Consider the following 21966-nt stretch of genomic DNA (forward strand, 5'->3'; position numbering starts at 1 on the left):
TCAGCCTGATAGAATTGACCTGTTATGTGACAGGTCAGATACGATGTTCTGTGCATGACCAAAACCTTTTTACTTGCTTGACAGAGGTCCCCATCTGACCCAGGGGAATGTAGGATATTGCTGCAGAATGCTTGTTGCAAAAAATCTAGTGCTTTCTGTCCTACTCCCTTTCTCCATCTAAACAATCCTATTTCCCCTGTGCATGAGTGTCCCAGAAGAGGCAGCACTGTGGCTGCTGTGGTTTCTGTTTCCAGCTACGTAACAGACTTGGGTATGTTAGGGACCAAACCAGTATACAGTAATTTGAGGTGTTGTCCTCTGTCTTTCCCTTGATAGCACATAGACAGCTGCATTTATTGTTGAATAAGACCACTTACTGTAAACAGGCTTCTGTACTAAATAGTTCTAGGGATTTATTTTTATGTGCATTTGAAAAATTAGTACCTTGATGGATTACACACCAATAAATAGTTTCTTTTCCTAGAAATGCCTTTATTCAGGGGACTGCTAAGCCTAACCCTGAGGAACTTGAAAAAATACTACACTGCTTAATGAGATTATAACCAAGTTTTTAATAACTTAATAAATTACCCTTTACTTTTGAACTGATATTTACTTTTCCTTGCTCTCAGAGGGGAACAAATTTTAAAATGAAAGAAACTGAGTTTTTCAGAATAATGACTCCACAAGTCAGATATTAATGAAAAACAATAATGATGAGAACTGTTGACTTAATATGAAAAGTGAGGCAGCTTAGTACTCCTTAGCTGGTCTAATGCTGAAACTGGATATACTTATTTATCTTTTTAGGAACCTCCTCACATTATGACTTTTCACATACTTGATTTTAGTATTAGTATTTTCATCATATGAAAACACTTACTTTCCTCCATTATGCTCAAAAAATGTTACCTGGGGACAAATAAGCATTTTTGCAACAGTGGAGAAGAACAAGCAAAATAATAAATGTGTAATAAAAAGCACCTTTCATGCTTCTACACTTCTTTGCACTTTCACATGGATTAACAAGGGCACATACAATTCCCCAGTGAATATTTCAGGGTTTTCCATGCTGCATTTCTTCCCTACTTTGATCTCTGGAACACATTCCTCATGAAAATGTTGGTGTTTTCCCAGGTTTTGCTCATGGGCCTGAAAACAATAAACTAATTGTTTCTTGTCCGGCAGAGAAAGTGAGAGGATACCTCTGCAAATTCGATAGGAACAACAATAACAACAGCAGTAATATGAATGGTTATTCACTTCATAGAACAATTACAATGAAACTTCTAAAATTACTTTTTTACCTTAAAGAAAAAAAATCCCTTAGAAGACCTTCAATGTACAGTGGAGAATAAACAACAAAACTATTTAAGAAATATAACAATAATTGATGAATAAATTGATTACAAGAAAAATATGCTTTAAAGGTTCATGAATAAATGCAGCTAACCGAATCAACATCACAATTAGCAAAACATGTCTGTATGAAAAATGCATCGTCAAATAAATGTTTTGTAAGTGAAAGCAGTAAAGGAGGCTGGCTCTTGTACAAGAAGGAAAGAAGATTAATTGGTATTTTTAACTGAATTGAAGAATATTCTTTATTCCTGGGAAGAGTTTGATTTCTTACCTCAAGCTGCAGACCTGTTCCCTTTCAAAAGGTTGCGAAAATATTTTTTCAGCATTCAAAGGATGTCCTTCCATGTCCCTTCCTCCCAGCAGAAAAATAACAAAAACATCTAAAGTTCAGATGTTTAGAAAAATATTGCCCTGAGATCTGAAACCAAATACAAGAAATTCCCTGCTGAAAGCATTTATTCTCCCTTCAAGGTAGAGGCAGTGACAGGTGTATTTATTTTAAAGGGAAGGTGCCCCTGCCTGTCTGCATCACAGCCTGGAGGAAAACACTAATAACTCCAGCTTCAGTGGCTGTGGAGAAGGAGACTCAGCTGCTAAAGCAGTTCCTGTGTAAGGACTGATACCACAGGAGTAACATCACAGGCATCCACTCTAGGTGGATGAGTAGGAGCACGGCATGTTGGATGTTAGATCTACTGCCGGATTATTTGCTCCTCTTTCTCAGAGCCTGGCAGTGAACAAGCAGGACCAACCCTAGCTTGAGGGATCTACTAAATAATCTGCTAATCCTTCTGATGGAGGCATTAGTTTCAGTGGCTTTGTCTCTTCCTAGATGGCATTGACACATCATGACCAGAATGGGAGCTGGTAGCTCTTTTGTATTTGCGTTCATTGCCGTGGTTGCTTACCATACACACCTGTTGAGCCTGAGCTGAAGCATGGATGAGAAAATATATTCTTAACATGTAATTCTCACAGTAATTAGGAATATCCCCAAAGCTCCTTGATTTTGTGAGCTCTCCAAGCTTGCCCTCCCTTCTGGTTTATGACTTCATGTTCAATTTATTTTGGTTTGCAGTGTATCATTTGTGCTGACATGGTTTGACTTGGTTTTGACACTGTATTATTGTCTTCCCAGCCTTGCTCTGCTGACTGTATGAGTGTCTGATGATACTCAGTGGCATGCAAATAAATAGACAATTACAGTTGGTACAAACATCCATTGTATTTCACAATGTGCAGACTCCGTACTTGATTTCCAAACCTAAACATGCGTAAGTGATTTCAATAAGCTGTGTTCTGACAATACCCATTACTGTCAATCCCATGGAAAATACCCATTTTAAATGTCCTTATTCTGCGGTTAGTGCTTCATTGGCCCAAAGATCTGAGAAGGGTCCTGCTTACCTGCTGGGGTGCTACATTGCTCCTTCAGCATCTCTCTCTGATTTGGGTGCTTGCCCACAGGCCTATAACCCATCCCAGCAGATGGAAAGCTCAAACAGCTTCCCATTTTATATTTCATTTGCACTTAAAAACTTATGATACTTTGCAGTCTCAATACAAGCTGGATTTAAATGAAAGGAACTGTGAAAGCGCAGTGTGGTAGTGTTAAAATGAAGGACAGTTGTGTACAAGCACACTGTGGTCTTGCAAACGGACATTCGTGTTTCTTTCCTGTTGACCTAGGTTGCAAACAGGAGAAGTAGGATGGACTTCTCCTAGCTGTTGAGAATATTCATCACCGCAGAGTGACAGAGGATGATGTATAGAGCAGTCATGTCCTGGGATAAGAAGCAACAAGAGATAACAGTGCTGTTTTCCAGCAGATCCCATGACTTTTTTTCTGGCAAAAATTGTAGAGGAGATTCTGACTTTTCTCATGGAGGAACAAGCGGTTTTAGAGAGCACTGCCAGAAAGTTGTAGTGTTTGGTGATGAGATTCAGGAGGCAGACTGTATGACATTTCTGTGCTATCCACCAGAATTGTATGGTACAGCCCGTCTACACGAGTTTTATTCCCGGTCTTAGTAGCATTCAGCCAAAGCTACTAATAAAAGTTAATGGATCAAATTATCTATTCCACATTCAAAAGTTGTATGTGCTCAGAGAGATAGAAATAGAGCAGTAAAAAAAGGCAGTCGATTGAAATGTGAAGACAAGTGATTGAAGAGCTTTATAAGCATTCAAGTTTCACATTTCTGGAACACATCATGAGAAAGCTCATACAGGTGTTCTGGCCTGTAGATCCTGTTGTGTACCCTGTTTTCCCTCTCCTCAATTATGAGTATCTTTTTCATCTACTGTGAGTAGGATCTTGGTCCATGAAGCTCAGCTTATTGACCACTTTCCTCTCTAGGTGTCCATCCAGTTCTGTCTGTGCTTTATCTTGAATCCCCATCTGTGTGATAGAGTAACAGAAATTGTGTGAAAACACTTTAGCATAAGTCTCCAAGACTTGAATTCAAACACAGCATTTCCACACTCCTGCACTCCATTCCCTCCCCTTTTAGGTTTTTCCAACCCCTACCAGAAAATTTCAATAGTAATAATTGTTCCTATATCAGTCATTAAAACATCAAAGAAATACAGTTCATTATTAAATAGGTGTTAGTTATAGAGAGGTTCACTGTGAATAATGAAATCCCAAGCACAGTGGCAGTAACGCTAATCTTTGTTTTGCAAATATTCCCCAAGGCCTTTTTCAGTAAAAGAGCTAAATGGTCTTCTGCAAACATCAGGTCTTCTTTAGTTTTTTTCCTTAATTTTCTCTACTGTTTTTATAGTAACCATCTACTTTTAATTTCCTAACTGTATCCTTAACCCAGTAGTGTTGGTTTGAACTCTTTGTGATGGGCTTGCAGGGTTAAATTCAGCAATTACAGACCCTGCAGTCCCAGTAATGCTGGTTTTGGCTCTGTGAGTCTACATTTTTGTTTGTTTATGCTGAAAAGGTCATTTTTGAAGAAGGAAGATCACTGTTGGACTGCCCAGCAGCTCACTGTTTCACTGAGAAATTCAAAAAAACATTTGATTTCTTCTTACATGCTTGCAGCTCTGCTCCTACTTCCTGTGGAGGTGTTCAGCAGGGATCTCGGAAGAGGCAGGATCATATCTCCGCTTCCTTTCCCCCATATAAAGAGTACTGTTGGCTTTATGGAGCTGTATTTTTTGCAAAGTATAGCTGTGTAGTATTGCTGTGCAGTACTGCTGTGCATTCTACAAAATCCATAGTGGCCTCTAGGATCGAGTAGATCTGTGCTGCCTAAAATTTGGGATGGTATCCAAGACTTAAAATACTTTTGTACGAATACATATTCATAGTCAGAAACAATGTCCAAAGTATAATACAGGGTTGCAGCCTCTGGTGGTAGCTCATTTTGAAATATTCTAATCTAGAAAAGTAGGCATAAAGGTTTGGGTATTTCACTTAGTATTCATATTAGATGACCTTTCTTACTTGATCATAAAGTCACAATCAAAGCTTATGCATGGTTGCTTTTTGGGATATTGATCCATGGCCATGCAGGAAGCCTGGCAAAGCTTCTGTTAAATTATTGCAGCTCTCAAGAGTGACTGAGCAAAAGATTAATGTAGAAGACTGTTAATCAAATTAAGTGTTTCCTAAAATTCTGTAATACATTTTATGCACAAAGGAAACTTCGGTAAGAACTCATTATCACAACAGAAATTATTTATTCTATTGTATTTCATAATATCAAATGGAAATTTGTTCTCTTCTTCAATGAAATCTGGTGTTCAAACATTATAGCATGAAACCTGGAAAATAGCCTGTGTGTATAATGATTTGCAGCAGGAAAAGAGTAAGTACAGTGTGAACAAAAAGGTGAAATGGAGCTTCATCTCTTGTTTAGTCACTCGTCATTCGGCACCATCACAACTATCTCTTATAGACAGCAAAGTCATAATCACCCCTGAGATATGGTCTCCAAAGTTGACCTCTGGCTGTCTGACTCCCTTACATGTTCTTGAGAGCGCTGGATCACCTGGATCCCAATGGGATCTTCCACCTCTTGTGTAATGTTAATTGACTATTGCTGATAATTATGTCTGGATTAACAGAGCTAGTAATGCTCCTCTGGTCTGGTGGGTGGATTAATTAAGTAATGCCTGTAAAGAAATGCAAAAATGAAAATATTCTGCAAGTTCTAAATAGTAATATTTATGTTACCAAAATCGTGGGAGGAGTATAATGTTGCAGTGTGACTGTGTGGGCTGAGACTGTCTGCATGGGCCAAAGGGATGACTCAGATACATTCCCACTTCTGAATTCACTGGGAGTTCTGGATGTTCACTGCATACCTGGGTAGGCTTTTCATGTGTGGCTTGATGTATCGCAGTAGCTTCAGCCAATTTTTTTTTCTTCACTCCTAATTTACAACAGTTACTCCAAGCCCTGTTTTGTTCACTCATTTTCCTAGACTCTGCAAAAATACATTGGACTTCAAGAAAAAAACCCCAGAGATATGTAATGAATATGCTCTTTGCATATAGGAAACCACTTATTTATTTTATAGGCTGCCATTCAATATATGAATAATTCATAATATACATGAAGTTTACGTAATTTAACAATTACATATATCTGAGTCTGTGCTTGACAGGCCTGACTTATTTGGGCTGATAAATTACAGGTTGCATTAAGTAATTGGAATGATTTAAGACTATTCTGTAGAAAAACAGTTGAGGGACATTACAGTGGGTCTTTTTATTTTTAAAGTGTGTATTTTAAGAGCTTAAACTGCTACCATAAATACTGTTTTAAACTTTAACCATACAAGTAGGTCCTTTTTCAACGATGGCCATTTATTGATCTCATGATAAACAATAATTTATGATACTCAGTGTTGGTTTTCATTGACTCCCCAGCTCTTGGCAGTACCATAATGCTGTTTAGTTGCTTTTGTAAAAGAGACTACATCATTATCATTTGTGTTATTATGTGAGGCAAAAATACTTTCTGTGTTTAAGATATAATGGTTTGAAGGTTGGAGAGAGGCCTGGGATTTATTTTGAAAGTTCCTGTCCGTGGCTGAAGTCTTTTGTGTGACTTCACTGTGGTTATGTGGAGGACTGGAGGACAGATCCTTCTGCTCCTGCAGCATCTCTGGGGAGATGGGATGAAATCTCAGCTCTTGGAGCCCATCTTCTCACAGTCCCACACACAGGGCATCCAAGGGATGGTGTATTGGTGTATGTCTGCCTGTGGTTTCTGAGTCCTATTTTAATGTCTGAGTTGCTACCATGAGATTTTTTTTCTTTAGTACGTAAACCACTTAATAAATTGCATCTTGAATGTATGCAGTATTTCTTAAGGTCAAGTTACGCCACTTCGTAATAAAATGCAATCAGTAACCATTGAAAGAAGCCATAGGGTAGTGTATCATTTATCTTGAAACCTTCCGCTCTGAATAACAATTCTGAATTCACTTTTCAGTATAAATCGTGATCTCTCCTAGCTTCTGCCAGGGATACCATAAAGTATGTAGTTACATTAATCAAAGTCCCAGCATCCTGGCATCCAAACTATGAATTATTGCCGTAGTGCAAATGCTTCAGAAAGAGTACCACATCTTATCCTAGCCTTGCTGAGAAGCAGAACATTTACCGTGTGATGGCAGAGAGGGCAGGAGACTTCGTAGAAATGCTAATTAAACCCTGTCTTTGGAGATTAGATTGATTTGATAAATACTGCTTAACACTTATTTATCTCTTTCTTATGTGTCCATAAACCATTTATTACCCTTTTTAATGATTTATAAATAAATTAATGGATTTATTAAATATGTCCTACATACTTTCCAAATAGACTCATGAAACTCTTGAAGTTCACCAAAAAGATTTACAGACCTTGCTGCATAATGCAGTACTTGATGTTATTATTTAAAATTTTTGCAACACTTGAATAAATGTTCAAAGGAGTTCAGGGTCAAAATCAGCGTTGTAATTTTTTAAGTCAAACCCTCCTCAGCCTTTGGAAAAGACTGTTTCAGGATTTTCTGTGAGTGACTGGCCTCACAAATTAAGTCTTGGCTTTTTACTTCATTTACAGGGAATTATCTTATTTAATTTGTGCAGAGAGCAGCTATGTTAAGCATTTATGTAGGCTCAGAAAGGATCAGAAAAACAAAATAATGTGTCTCTGCATAAATATTTTTATGAACTGTGAATAGACTGAATTTAAGATTAGGTAGGAAATATTTGGTTAATTCATTTATATATTTATGAAGTTCTTTCGTGTATTTGAAATGGATTACAGAAGGATAATACAGTGTCAGAAAAAAGCCAGCATCAATTTGTCTAGAACAAATCATGTCAAAATGAAATAATTCCCTCCTAGGACAAAGGCAGGAGATTTTGTGGACAGAGGGAGAGCAAAAGGGACATCACGTAAGTCTTCCATTGCCATCTTGCATGTGGATCTCAAAGAGAGCTGGAGAGGGAAATCTCATCTAGGGAAAATTGAGGTAGGGCAAGTGAACATCAGCTTCAATGACCATGCTCACAGACTGAAGACCATGGTTTAATTTCCAACAAGGAGCTCCACAAGGCGGTCCTGAGCCTAAAGCTGCCCAGTACTTACATCAATGATGTGAGTGGGGAGCTACGGAGGGTGCTTATAAAATCTTCATGTGACAAAGGAGCTGGAGGACAGGTTTAGACTTCAAACTGATCTTCTAGATTGGAGCAAAATTCTGAAATATATAGCATACAGCTTGGCAAGTTTCTGTAACTTTTTCTCCCAGCCTCCCTCTCCCATTAGCCATCAGCTGCACAGCACGTTGCTCACCTTGTGGGTATGGGTGCCTTTTCCAGGTCCTCTTTCTAATTCAGTTCATCCAGGTAGGGGACCTACCTGCTCACAAAAAAACCCACACCCCCTGACTTGGCACTGGACCCATCACTTGGATTTCTTTATCTAGACAGTGTGGCAAGTGGTGAGCTTGACTCTCTGCAGGAGACTGACCAGAACACACTGAGCCAAAATGTTCAGCAGTCTGAAATAAAACCAACCCCAGCCACAGCTTCCCTTCCTAGTGAGTTCTAATGAGCTCCACATACCTTGTATCGTACATTTCTCTCATGTGCTTTTAAACCAGATATCTTTGTTATCCATACTCCATGCATCCAATCTGTGCCAGTAGCCACACTGTCTGTGTGGCTTGTCCAGTTTGGCATCATGTTTGAACATTCCCCGGGTGCATGTCCCTCCAAACAGTGATACATGTGTCTGTGTAAACCTCTGTCATTTTTTTCATAACCTACAGACATCCAGCTTGTCAGCACATGATCCAGTTACACAACTGCAGTATTGAGCCTGCATCTTTTTAAAGCTCCATAGCATTGCTGTGTGCAGCAGCAACAGCTCTTGCAAAGTACTGAGCACAGGTAGCACCTGCTCAACTGTGACTTCATTATACAAATAGTCCAAAATGCAGCAGCAGGGTCCTCTGAGGGGCAGAAAATGAAGTAAGAGATGCAGTGGATTTCAAGCAGAACATGAGTCAGCAGTGTCATCACTGTCCAAAGAAAAAAAGCAACCACCATTGCAGGATGCAGAGCCATGATATATAAATGAGATATTGAATAAATTATGAAAGAAATGTGCCACTGAGAACTACTGAAGACTTAGCTGGAGTAATATCTCCAGATTCAGGCGCTGCACTTCCAGAAACAAGTGGGTTACACTGGAGAACAGCAAAGGCAAACAATAAGGATAATTAGAGATTCAGAAAATATGGTGTGATAGGAAAGCTTGAGAGAAAACTTGTTTTAGTCCAGTGAGGAGATGGCCTGTGGAAGCAATGTGTCACTCCACACCAAAAATCTCCCATCCCTTTTTCTGCTGCCTCTCCCAGGAACAAGATGCTCTGTACCCCCTGTAAGCTGGATAAGAAGTAATTTGGTAAAATGGAAAGACATAGAGAAGGTTCTGTTTTAAAATACTGAAGCTCTGGAGGAGTATGCTGAGGGACATTGGAATATCTCCGTCACTGGATGATCCTGATAACAAGTCAAAGATATCAGTGTGTCAGGAGTGGTTTTAAGTATCATTGAACCTAATTGGATCTGGCAGAGATTAGCCCATCTCTCAAAGACCTTTCCTTCCTCTCCACAGGAAAAAGGGTTTTTTTCCTGAGTTAAACACTAGCTGTGTTACCAGCACTTAAGTTACTGTTGTATTTATCCTGAGGCTTCTTTTCTTGGAGAAGCAGGCCATCCCAAAGCAAACTTTTAGTTTCTAAAAAATGAAGATCAAAAGAATATTAACATGTTTAAAAGAATCTTTACAATGTCATAAATTTCAAACTGACATTTTTCATGGGATTTACTCATGTTTTTGAAATGTTTGGAGTTGGCAGGCTGCTAATCTGATAGTGCATAATCACACAAAAAATCCATGGTCCCAGTGAAAATCAAAGGCAATATCACTGAGTAAGAACTGCTTGTTTGACTTGGGTGTTTGCACAATTAAACTCTTCTTCACAAATTCCTAAGAACTGTCATCTGTGAACCCCAAAGCAATTTAGAAACATTATTTAATGTTAAAAATCAACTTGGCTCAGGACATAACTGAGTTCAAGCAGCTTTGTGGAGCTGGCTGCTTTTCAGTGGAGAAAAATAATCCCTTTGGAAAGCAATTGGGATGAGTGTTTGTAGTATTTGGAGTGCTAAAACAAATTTAGGGCAGATATTCTTAGAACCACACTAGCAGCCATCTAAGTCAATGCACTGATTCAGTGAACCCTGTGTAACCCTGCCAGGGTTTATTCTCTGTGGTGGGTAGATCTTGGCTGAATGCCAAGTACCCACCAAAGCCATTCTATCACTCCCCTCCTCATCTGAACAGGGGAGAGAAAATATAATGAAAGGCTCATGGGTCAAGGATAGGGAGAGATCAGTCACCAGTTACCATCACAGGCAAAACAGACTCAACTTGGGGAAAAAAATTAATTTCATTTATTACCAATCAAATCAGAGCAAGATACTAAGAAATAAACCCAATCTGAAAACACCTTCACCCCGCTCCTCCCTACTTTCCTGGGCTCAGCTTTACTCCTGAATTCTCCACCTCCTCCCCATCAGCAGTGCAGGGGCATGGGCTGTGGGGGCTGTGGTCAGTTCCTCCCACATTGTCTCTGCTTCTCCCTCCTCCCCATGGGGAGGGCTCCACACCCTTCCCCTGCTCCAGCATGGGATCCCTCTCACAGGAGACAGTCCTCCACAAACTTCTCCAACATGAATCCTTCCCACAGACTGTAGTTCTTCACTAATTGCTCCAGTGTGGTTCCCTTCCATGGGGCGCAGTCCTTCAGGAACAGACTGATCCAGCATGGGTCCACTACAGGGTCACATCTTACCAGCATGAGCTCCTCTCTCCATGGGTCCACACATCCTGCCAGAAGCCTGCAGGATCCAGAGTCACATCCTCCTTCAGGCATGCACCTGCTCCAGCATGGGATCCTCCAGGGGCTGCAGGTGGATCTCTGCTCTCCCCTGGACCTCCATGGGCTGCAGGGACATAGCTGCCTCACCATGGTCTGCACCACGGGCTGCAGGGGAATCTCAGCTCTGGCACTTGGAACACCTCCTCCCCCTCCTTCTCCACTGACCTGGGTGTCTGCAGGGCTGTTTCTCTCACATGCTTTCAGTCCTCTCTCCAGCTGCAATTGCTTTCCACAGTTTTTTCCCATGTTTCTTAAACATATTATTCCGGAGGTGCTACTAGCATCACTGATGGACTTGGCCTCGGCCAGCAGCTGGTCTGTCTTAGAGCCATCTGGCTTGGGCTCTGTCAAACATGGGGGAAACTTCCAGCAGCTTCTAACAGAAGCCACCCCTGCAAGCCCCCTACTACCAAATCGTTGCCTTGCAAACTCAATGTATTCTTCCTTCCCAAACACAGGACTTTCCATTTGTCCAGGCTGAATTTGGTAAGATACCTCCTGGTCCGTTCCTCCAACCTGTTGCGATCCCTCTGAATTGCAGAGTCCGTATCAATTGGACTGCCACTTCAGTGTCAAATTTGACCAAAGAGCACTCTGTCCCCTCCTTCAGATCATTGACAAAAGTGTTGAACAGGTTGTGTTCCAGGACAAACCCCTCTGTTACCACAGAGTAACAGAGTTGTCATAGTTTTCCAAGTAGAGTACAACTCATTAACTACTACCCTCTGAACCTCAGCACCCAACCAGTTGGTTTCCTATATAGTTGTCTATCCATGTTGTTTCTACTTGGATTCAAGAATATCATGGTTGATAGTGTTGAAAGCTTTGCTTAAGTCAGGGTAGATGGCATCCCTTGCTCTCCTCTTGTCCACAAGCTCAGTTATTTTAATATAGATGGCCATCAGGTTGGTCAGGTATGATTTACCCTGGGTGAATGCATGCTGGCTGTTCCCAGTCACCACTTTCTTCATACGCACAGAAATGTGTTCCTAGAGGACTTGCTTCATGATTTTCCAAAGTTGATGTAACTGGCCTGTAGTTGTCCACAAGGACCTCTACCTTTATTCAAAGTGCATGCAATCTGCTTTTCCCCACTTATGGGGAATCTCTGCAGATCTCTGCAGCCTTCCAAAGATTATAGATAGCAGTTTTGCAAGGGTCAGCTGTCAGCTGCCTTGGGTGCAGCCTGTAAGATCCCAATATGGTCAAGTTTTCTGAAGCTATTCTGGCCTCACCTTCACCCACAACTGGTAGCAGCTCTCATCCTTAAACTCTTTCACTACATGGAGACCTGGGAGACATTATTGGTGAAGACTGAGGCAAAGAAGAGACTGACTGCCTCAGCCTTACCTCTGTTCACTATCAGCATTTCACCAGAATTTGTAGAATAATTAATTTCCCTCCATCAGTCTCTTGGTTTAAGAACTGAAGATGGATTGTTGGAGTGAATTACCTTCTTTCAGGTAAATGCCTGTTAGAGGTATTAGGAGCAAGCCTGACCCAGACCAGGAATCTTCAGAGAAGTTCTCAGTTTGCTGCTGGGTGCTCTAAAGATTTAGATGCTTTGGATCAAAATTTAAGGGGCTTGATATGAATTATCTAAAGAATATCCCTCACTGCTGCCATGTGTTTTTATGATTTAAAGGCTGTTGGGAAGGAGGAGTATTTGGTTGGTTGGGTTTTTAATGCAGAATAATATATTGAAACTGCAGTTCACACATTTTGCCTCACCCCCTCTATAAGGGTGTGGGGGCTGGCTCAAGCTTAGCCATAGGGACATGGAGATAATTCCAACTTAGTAAGGAAAAATCTGTGGCTTTTATTAGTACCACCATGTAAAGTATATGAACTGAGTGTGTCACAAGTATGCACTTGGAGTCTATATTCAGTATTCTGGGTAATCCATAAACAGAGCCAGAAGCTACAGTGGTTTTGTTTAAACATGGTTAAAAAAATAGAGGGATGAAAAATTGTAAGAAAATTTTGGTGTTATTCCAAAAACTTTACTGTGCCGATATCATCTGGCATATGCTGTCATGGAACAAATTAAGTAGTACAGTGGTATAAGCAGATCCTGGAAAATGAATGAAAAGTCTGGAAGTGACTGCCACAAAGCACAAGCAGGACATCAAGCACTTGAGAACTGAGAAGAGCATTCCAGGGGGAAAAAACCCCATGGGAAGAAATCTGTAATTCTTTTGTGTGAAGAATTCACAAAGGAAAACATGGTGAAGGTATTAACACAGGGAAAGACAAGCTGCACATACAGGTGCAGACACTAACAAAGACTCTGGAAAGAGGTATGTGTGAGCACTGAGATCCTACCAGAACACCCGAAAATCAGAAGAATAGGTATAGCATGCCTTCTGGCACTGTTCTTCAGATTACCCAACAGTAAAATGATCCAGGAATATACACAAACTCAGCCTGGAATTCTACAAAATCACTAATGGTAAAATCTCCCTAAATCAAAACAGATAAAAAATACCTTTGAAAATGCATTTGTACCATTCTGGGAGACAAAAGTAGCCTGGCAGATGTGCTGAGTGAGATTGCAAACGTGTGTGTATGTGGATTTCTATATTATATCCATCAGTGTTACATGTTATCAGAAAAACAGGGAAGTCATCAGAGCTTCTTCACAGCACTTATTTGAAGTAAAATTGTAGAGGTGCTTTTATAACCCCTTCTGAATCTCACAAAACATTTTGAGTCACAATTCTTCACTCTTGGTTCAGAGTTTCAATTGCCAGAAAGGCAGCACACCTGGCCAAGGGTGTCATGCAGGTGTTGGTGCGGGGGAAATAACTCCACAGCTTGGTAAAACACCATCACACCGGTACCTCTCTGTAGTTTGCAACTCAGTTCTTCCTAGAAAAAAGACAGTTGTTTGCACTGATGGCTACTAGTCTATAATTTCACCCTCCAGTCTTCCCAAGTTGAATGTCTGTCTGCCACACTGAAGTTTCACCCAAAACATCCATCCTTGGCTGCCTTTTTAAAGATCTCGGCTATTATGAATGTTCACTGCCTTCTGTGGCATTTCTTCTGGCATTGAATTAGTGTGGACTGTGATTCCCAGCATGCAGAAGTTGGAGAGCTTTTTCTGACCACTTCGAAGACACATTTCTGCTTCAAGATCAGAAAAAAATCTCCATGAAACAGACTTGTCACAGTTAGATCTGTTGTGGTTTAACTCTTGAAGGTCGAGGATTAAGCTCACCACAAACCTGAAATACCCTTGCCTTTGTTCTTCCTCACCCGGTTTAGCCTTCTGGTATCTTTGTCAAATAGTGCCTCAGGTCTATTAAAAATGAAAGAACATTTCATGCTGTATTGAAATAGCAAATTTTATTTGTTTGTCATTTAGCAGCAAGGAAACACTGCAGAGAGTAATCCTAACAAGGATTACAGAGTAGTTTTACAAGTAGTAACCTCTCAGATTCAGCTAAAGCCTGCTCCTTTCCAGGCTCCTCAGTAATCCTGGTTTAGACCAGCGGAGTAATTAAGATGTTGTAGGAAAACAGGGTCCTCAAAAGGAAAGATACAGATGAATTTGTAAAGTTCAAGAGCAACTGCACTATGAAAGATAGCAGGAAATGCAAAGAACAGTGCAAGTCTTAAAAAAATTGTGTTTGAGGGAGAAATTTTAAATTATTTGTTCTGAAAGAATTCAGAAATCCTAAATTTTTATTAGAGCAACCAATCCTTCTTCACCCCATCACTAAAATTTTGGTTCTATATGCAACAGATAGTGGAGAAGAAGCTACTGTTTATTCTGTACAATATTCGTGTTGTATAAAGGCTGGATGAAGAAATAGGTACCAGCAAAATCATTCTGAGAAAGTAAGTTTGCCTTTAGGTAGAAATTCACCAAAGAAAAACATACATTTGAAGCTCATTATCTCCAAGTTCTGGTTATGGTATTCAACCATTCTTGACACATTTCATAGTGGTTATTGCCAAGTGAAAAGATTTGATGCTTGGTTCAGCAATAGACTGTTTGTAGTGTAATTACCAGTCTTACAAAAATTTGAACAGGGTTATTGCTTGTGAAGCTGAAATTATATCTAGCATCTGGACACACTACTCTCATTCCTCTTTTTCCTGCCCTTTCCTTTTCTTCAAAGAACTAGTGTAGTTCATCATTATTGCTGTTGGAAATAAAAGTGATGAAAAGTGGTAAAACTATTTCTAGGAATATCTTTCTTTCATTTAAAACATTAAGAACACCAACAAGCAAACAGAAAACAAGAGACAACACACACAGGCTACTGAGACCTTCCACTGACTTTCATTTGAGGAAAGATATTTCCTGACTTTTTTCATTACTGCCTCCTGATAGTATTTGATAACAAAAAGGCAATAGTGACTAGGGGTCACTGTAACATACAGAGAAACAATCAGCTAACTAGTACCAGGGTTGGCTGTTCTACGGAGAATCACATTATTTTTCCAGAGAGCATGTAAATAGGGATGCTACTGCTCCAATTAATTCAGCCCAAAATCATGGATCTACCCCCATTCCTAGTGAACACGAGTATGATGCAGGCTCAGCATATGACCTGTGCTTCCACGGGGACAAGTCCTCTAAAAGAGATGGTGGTTCACCTGGCCAGACCATTGGGTAATTACTGCATGACCCAAGAATAAGTTACTCCAGGATAAATTATGCTTGACAACCTTTGGAAGATCTGCTTGTCAAAGACAGTTAAGGAAGGCACTAAAGGCTATAAGAGCTGTTTAGTTAAGAGTAGGCATCACAATAAAAAGGCATAAAATAGAAATAATACGGAGGAGTTGAAATTACGAGTAGGAGGGAATAGTCAATGAAGCAATGAACCTAAAAGTAGTATGTTGAAAAGAGACACTAGAAAATACATCATTGCATTGTGAAAAATTAGAATTTACATTTCTGTGCCATTAAAAATTGTTGAAGCCAAGAGTTTAGCAGGATCCAAAACCAGATTGTATGTTTGTATGGATGAAACTTGGAATAGTAGAACTTTGAAATTTAAGGCTAACAACAAACCATTGGGAACTATAAATCATCGAGTTTCAGGACTTGTTTTCATTGCCAGGAGGAAATTTTCCAAGGAGAAAGATCGTCTCATAACTCTCCAACATCAGACCTTCTTATAGGTAATCCCTAAACATCTGGTTCTTAGCATTACTGTCAACAAGAGCTTGATGACGTGGGCAGTAGTGTGATGTTATGTAGTAATTTGCATGAGGGGAAGGAGATCCAAAAAGTATTTGGTCGTATGCATGCAGTTACAGTTTCAGTTTCAAATTGCCCATCTGACTTGTTTTGTCTGGCCAAAGTGATCAGCAAAAAAACCCAACAATACCTCGGTAGAAGTAAGCCAGAGATTTTAGTAAGTCTAACTTGATTCTTTAAACTTCATTCTTTAAACTTCATTCTTTTGCAGCAGTATAGCCAAACCAACTTTACAAGCCAAACTGTGTTCATGGATAGCAGAAGGAAGCTATGGTGGAAACGATGGTTTGCAGACAAATTCAGAACTACAGGAGAGGCAGAGCAAACATTTCTTGGGGAAATTACTTTGGGTTTTCCATTATAATATTTTGTATCTTTGGCAAAGGTGGCAGTCTGGATTATTTAGAGTGCTGGTTTCTGAAAAGGCCTCGGTCATCAGGGAAATTTTTAGTTTATATTCCAAATAACCATGTACCTCCTGTTTTCTAGTTCGTGTATGTTCAGGCAAAACTTGCTTTTTGAGTAAAGCCTGTTTTGCCTGACCTACTCCTTACCTTTGCATTTCCCTTTACCTGAGCTAACATGAGACATATGGACATAATACCGTTTATAAATATCTGCTCCCACCATTTCCTTGATGCATCCTTTTAGCTCAGGCTGGCATCCTCTGTGATATCCAGGTCCCACTTGTACAGCTTGTAGCTTTGTCGGATCACTGGAGTCTCTCTCAAACACACATCTCCTCAAGCTAGTTCCGTATCCACTCTGTCCTCTGTGTCGTCTGTCCTTTCTCTGTCTGAGAAACACACACTCTGTGTATGTCTTAAAGTAATAAGCTTTGCTACATGTAGAACAGTCACGTAAGATGCAGAGAGAAGTTAGGGAATTAAGACAGACACTGAGTTCCTGGGTCCAAGAGTGTGAATCTCCTTGTCCAGTCTCATCTTTTTGTATGGGTCTTTCTGTTGACAACTCAGTTTTTAATGCACAGGTTCCCTGGAGCCAGAAACGTGTCCAGCCTTGGCAGTGTTGAGCACCTTGATGCCCATCTCCTGTAAAAAATGGGAGATACACAAAATCTATGTGACTGGAGTGACTGCAGGGTTGTACCACACCTTCACACGTACATCTATTTCTGTGGTTTCACACAAGTTCCATTTGTCGTGGCTTTTTTCCTCCTGTGATAAGAGATAATGCTGCCATCCTTGAATCCAAACAACCAAACGCTCAAGAACTTCCCAGAATTTACAGTGTAGGTTACTTAGTCTCCCAGGTTTCTTATCTTCAGGAGGACAGGAGTGAACCACCAAGTGCCACCACTGTTGCAGCTATGTTGCTCTGTGTCAGTGAAAGGAGAATTGATTTGACCCAAGAGAGCTCCACTGCAGCCTGAAGGAGGGGATGCCTGCCATGCTCTCCGCAAGCTGGTGCCATGAGGCAGTCCCTGGATGAAAGGCACAGTTCCAATGGGCTCTACCAGCAGTGCCATATTGCTGGTCAAGAGCTGCTCATGGTTGCCCCTTTCGAAGGTGTTTTTAAAGCCTCCACCTCCCTGCTGTTCTGCATGAGAAGTGTGAAGGGCAAGTCTCCTGGGCCTTTGAAACAGCATCGTGGCCAGGTAATGCCTATTTTAAAACCTATTTTTATTTTAAGCTTTTAATTGGGTATTTTTGACACAGTGAAGTTGTATTGTTTACAGGACTGATAAGAGAAAATTGAGTCTCTCACCTTTTGCACATGAGCATGATTCATCTTTGACATTGTGTATTGCAACACAAAAAAAGGACACGGCATTAGGGTCATGCATGTCACCACTCTTTAAAGGCTGAACTTCTGCAAGAGATAAATTTTAATCTTAGAAGAAACTTTTCTAGTTCTGAGGATGTAGTGAACGATTTGGACCAGATCCATAAGAGGAGACATCTATCAGAGCATTTTAAGTGCTACAGTGCTTACCTTTTAGGGTGCACAATCCAGGCAACTATGCCCAAACCCCAGAGTCATATATCTCCAGTTCCTCTTCAATGCCTTGCAAAAGACAGGAGGCACAAGAGAGAGTTGCTTAACACTATACAGACTCAAACTCTTCTCAGGGTTCCAATTCTCTGTGGAAACTGTCTTTGCTCTAATGGGAAGAGGATGAGAGGACCATAATGTGCAACAGAGAACAAGTTCTCCATAAGAGTTTGAAATCAGGAAAGACGATGTTACTTTCTCACTAGTTCAGCACCATGTTTATGAAGAAACCAATTTTTCATCCGTTGTATCGGATACTGCCATCGAATTTCTATGTAATGTCCTCGTCCTTTGCCAACTGCTTTGCAGGGACTTTGTTATATTAAGTTTCTATACAAAGAATCACCCTGAATTCAGAGAATTTAGATCCAATTTAATGAGCAAAGGCAACTCTGTGCAAGACGATGAGGGAATTCTCCTGGCAGGTGTAATCTGTGCTCACAGGACAGAGGATCATAGGTGGTACCTACTTCATCATTTTTTGTGAAAACCTTTTGCTTTTATGCAGTTTTCCACAGATCTCAATCAATACAGAATTTATCCCATCAAAATCAGTCTGAAATGTCTATTTCTTCAAATTTAGTAGAAACTGCAGTTCCAGTGGGGTTGTGAGGATAGGTCAGGAAGAAATTGAAAGGGTGAAACAGAGGACATAGCAGAAAATGGAAAATGTAGAGGGAAAAATAAGGAGACCTGAGCAAATTGAAGGAGTACTTTGCAAAGGCAAAGGAACAAAGTCAATTTTGTAGGCACACTGAAATTCTACGGCATTAAATTCTTAATCTCTCTGAAACTGCTACTACTGAGTCATATGATCAGTGCCCCACCTGATCTAGGTGTCTGCCCTTATTTCATGCTATCAAATGGCCTCAATCATCCTCTGATCTTGTTTGAGTTAGTTTTCAACGAGATTCACAGCACCAGCAGAAGGTGTCCTACCTACTACCATTGTCACTGAATGTTCTCCTTGCTCAAATGTTGGGTTTTTTCCTGTCTCCATTAAAACAGAATCTGCTACTTAAGATATTTTAAAATTTTATTTTTTTCCCCCCGGTATATGTTGCAAAGATGTTGATTTCATCTTAGCAAGAAATTATTTACTGTACTGTAAGAGTAGTGAGACACTGTCTCAGGTTGCCCAGAGAAGCTGTTGCTGCTCCATCCCTGGAAGTGTTCAAGGATGGGCTGGATGGAGCCCAAAGCAACCTGGTCCAGTGGGAGGTGTCCCTGCCCATGACAGGGGGGTTGGAACTAGATAAGCTTTTAGGTCCCTTCCAACCCAAGCCATTCTATGATTCTATGATCACTGAATTACAATGAGACTTAGATGAAACTTCCCCTTTGATTTCTGTCTTGCTTAATACCTGTAATGAAGTAGTATTCAGGCTTTGGGGGGAACATTTGGGCCTCGCAGGGAGTTTCTGGCTGTTTCCTGTAGTTACTCCATCAGCCATAGCATTACTGCCTGGAAACAGCCTGGGCTGCTTTCCCAGGAGAAATATGAAAACCCTGTAACTTTGTGGTTAATTTTTCTGTGCAGAGAGAGCATCCTGGCAACTGAAGTAAAAATTTAGGGACATGTAGCTTTTTATCTTCGACACCTATGGCACTGCACTACAGCAGTATTTAAGCCACCTATCTGGGTTGTACCCCACTGCACAGACCTGCTGGGCACTTGCTGCTGTGGGGAGACAAAAAATTGAGGTTTAACACTAGAGGCAAGAGCTGGGGAAGAGTGAGCTGGCAGGCAGCATGGGGAAAAAATGCAGGGAAGGTGGTGCTCCACAAATAGTGACAGTGTTTATGTTGGATTGTGTTGTTGGTGTTAAGGGCTAGGGGAAGGAAGCCTGTGCCTTACAATTACTCTTGATTCTTATTTCTTAAAGTTTGTTTGGCATTTCTGCAATATGAGAAGTTCTTTTGAATCTCTGCGTGTGTGTTTGCTACAGGAGCGTGACAAAAAGACACTGAAATTGGCAGCCCAGCAGGGTCAGAAATGTTCCAGGGCAAATCTAACCCCTGAACAACCCAGCTGCAATAAATTGATTTGTGGAGGGTGGAAACGGAAAGCAACCATTGTCCTTTTCAAGGCTTTGGCAGGCTTTTTTTCCCATCTGTTCATTCATTCCTGTGACTTACACTCATAGGTTAAGATATTTTCTCTGCCCAGAACCCTGTTTTTCACTTTTCCTTGGGTTTCATTTCATTCTATACTTCATATTTTACTGTGATCAGACTTTACCTCCTGACCACAGACTTCAATATCGAAGCATTTTTCCAAGAATAAAGCACTTTGCAGGCTTGTTCCAAGACTCACATAATGTTCAGCTTTCTAATAACATCCAGCTTACTAACTGCTACTGAATTAGTAAAGGAAAAAGACTGGTACATTCTGAGAAGTAAAAAATGGAGTTTGTCTGTCTAAAAGAATGAATAATACAGATATGGCCAACTGATGAATTCTGCACTAACCAAAAGCAGACTTGAAAACATACATAATTTCTCCTTAATACAAATGGATATGGGATACTTCACGAGATTTTAGCTCCCAGTTGACTTTAAAAGTGTAAAGATCAGTTGCATAACTTTGGAGATGTATTTAAGCCCAAAGGATGACAAGTATATTACAACATCTTAAATCACAAGAAAAGCTCTAGGCTGGCCTGGGACTCCTAAGTGCTCAAACAGAAATTAAAGCTGTGAAGTGAAGCATCAAAATCTTTCTGTACTCTCCAGAGGTCTGGTGGACTCTGCAGGAGGGCTCCTGGCAGTGGGAGCAGCGAAGAGAGCCCCACGGACCTGACTGAACAGCAGCATCTGTCCCTTTGTACCTAGCAAGGTAATAGCAAGGGTGAATGTACCTCTTGCTGTCTTGTCCATTGGAGCCTCTGTAAGGTGGTTTTAAGGCCTCTGGGCTGTCTGAAGAGAATGAATCATGCTGCACTTCTGGGAGGAGCAGAAAACAGCAACAGGGAGGTTTATACTTAATGTAGGTTCCCCCAGAGCCTGCAAAGAGCTGATCTCTATAACATACTTGAAAAGATGTTCCCAGTGGTTGGTATTTCCTACCCTGCTAAAACAATGTGTTTCTAACACAGCCTCTTATTATTTCTTGGCTTTGCTGTTGTTCAGAGGAGGCCTAATCACACGGCAGGACTGGGTACTGCACAAACATGGGGCATGAAGGCATCCAGGTTTAGCACAAGGTAAGACAGCAGATGACTGTATTCAGAAGAGGACAAAAAGCAGTAAGATAATATAGTTCATCAACTTGCTGTTGTCAGGTTGGATTTTTTGAGATATCCCCATAAAAGGAATAATTTGTCTCTCCTGGCTTAGGCTGAACTGGATGTAGTTGTCTAAATCACCTGCTCCCTGTAATCCGTGGAAAGAAATGAACTGAAGAATAGTAATTGTCTCTCTTTGACCAGTATCTGAGCTGGACATGTCTTGGCCAGGACAAGTCCTTGCCAAGGACTCTGTCTGGGGATCAGAGACATCTGAAGACAATTTCAGTTCCCCTGCAGTTGCCTTTTCCGTGAGATTCACAGAGATATGGTGATAAACTTCCAACTGATGCAGCAGAAACTACTCTAGCTCATTTTTTAATGAAACATGCAGCAAAGGCACCCTTGTGAAGAGAAGAGGGGAGGGTATAATTAGCTAGAACTGAAAGCAAGGAAATATTAACAGTGCTGTTCTTCTGAACACAGGCACTCCATACAGAAAATTTGATGGTTCTTGGCTTTTATCCCTCAAAGACGGTCAAAAAGCCACAAGCTTCTTTCGTTATCACTTCTTCAGCTTTGTGTCAGGGAATGTAATTTTCTGTCCCCACAGATTGTCTGGCATCATTTGCTGGCCGGCTGCTTCTGGCACCAGGGAGCAGAGCTGGGC

At 40.7% G+C, this 21966-nt stretch overlaps 1 protein-coding gene across 5 annotated transcripts in view; it reads left to right on the plus strand.

The window, feature by feature from the left end:
* LHFPL3 (LHFPL tetraspan subfamily member 3) overlaps nucleotides 1-21966 on the plus strand; it is a 245899-nt gene that overhangs the window by 71791 nt on the left and 152142 nt on the right. The gene's annotated exons all lie outside the window — the stretch shown is intronic.

Source organism: Chiroxiphia lanceolata, chromosome 5 (assembly GCF_009829145.1).
Source record: "Chiroxiphia lanceolata isolate bChiLan1 chromosome 5, bChiLan1.pri, whole genome shotgun sequence".
Taxonomy (NCBI): domain Eukaryota; kingdom Metazoa; phylum Chordata; class Aves; order Passeriformes; family Pipridae; genus Chiroxiphia; species Chiroxiphia lanceolata.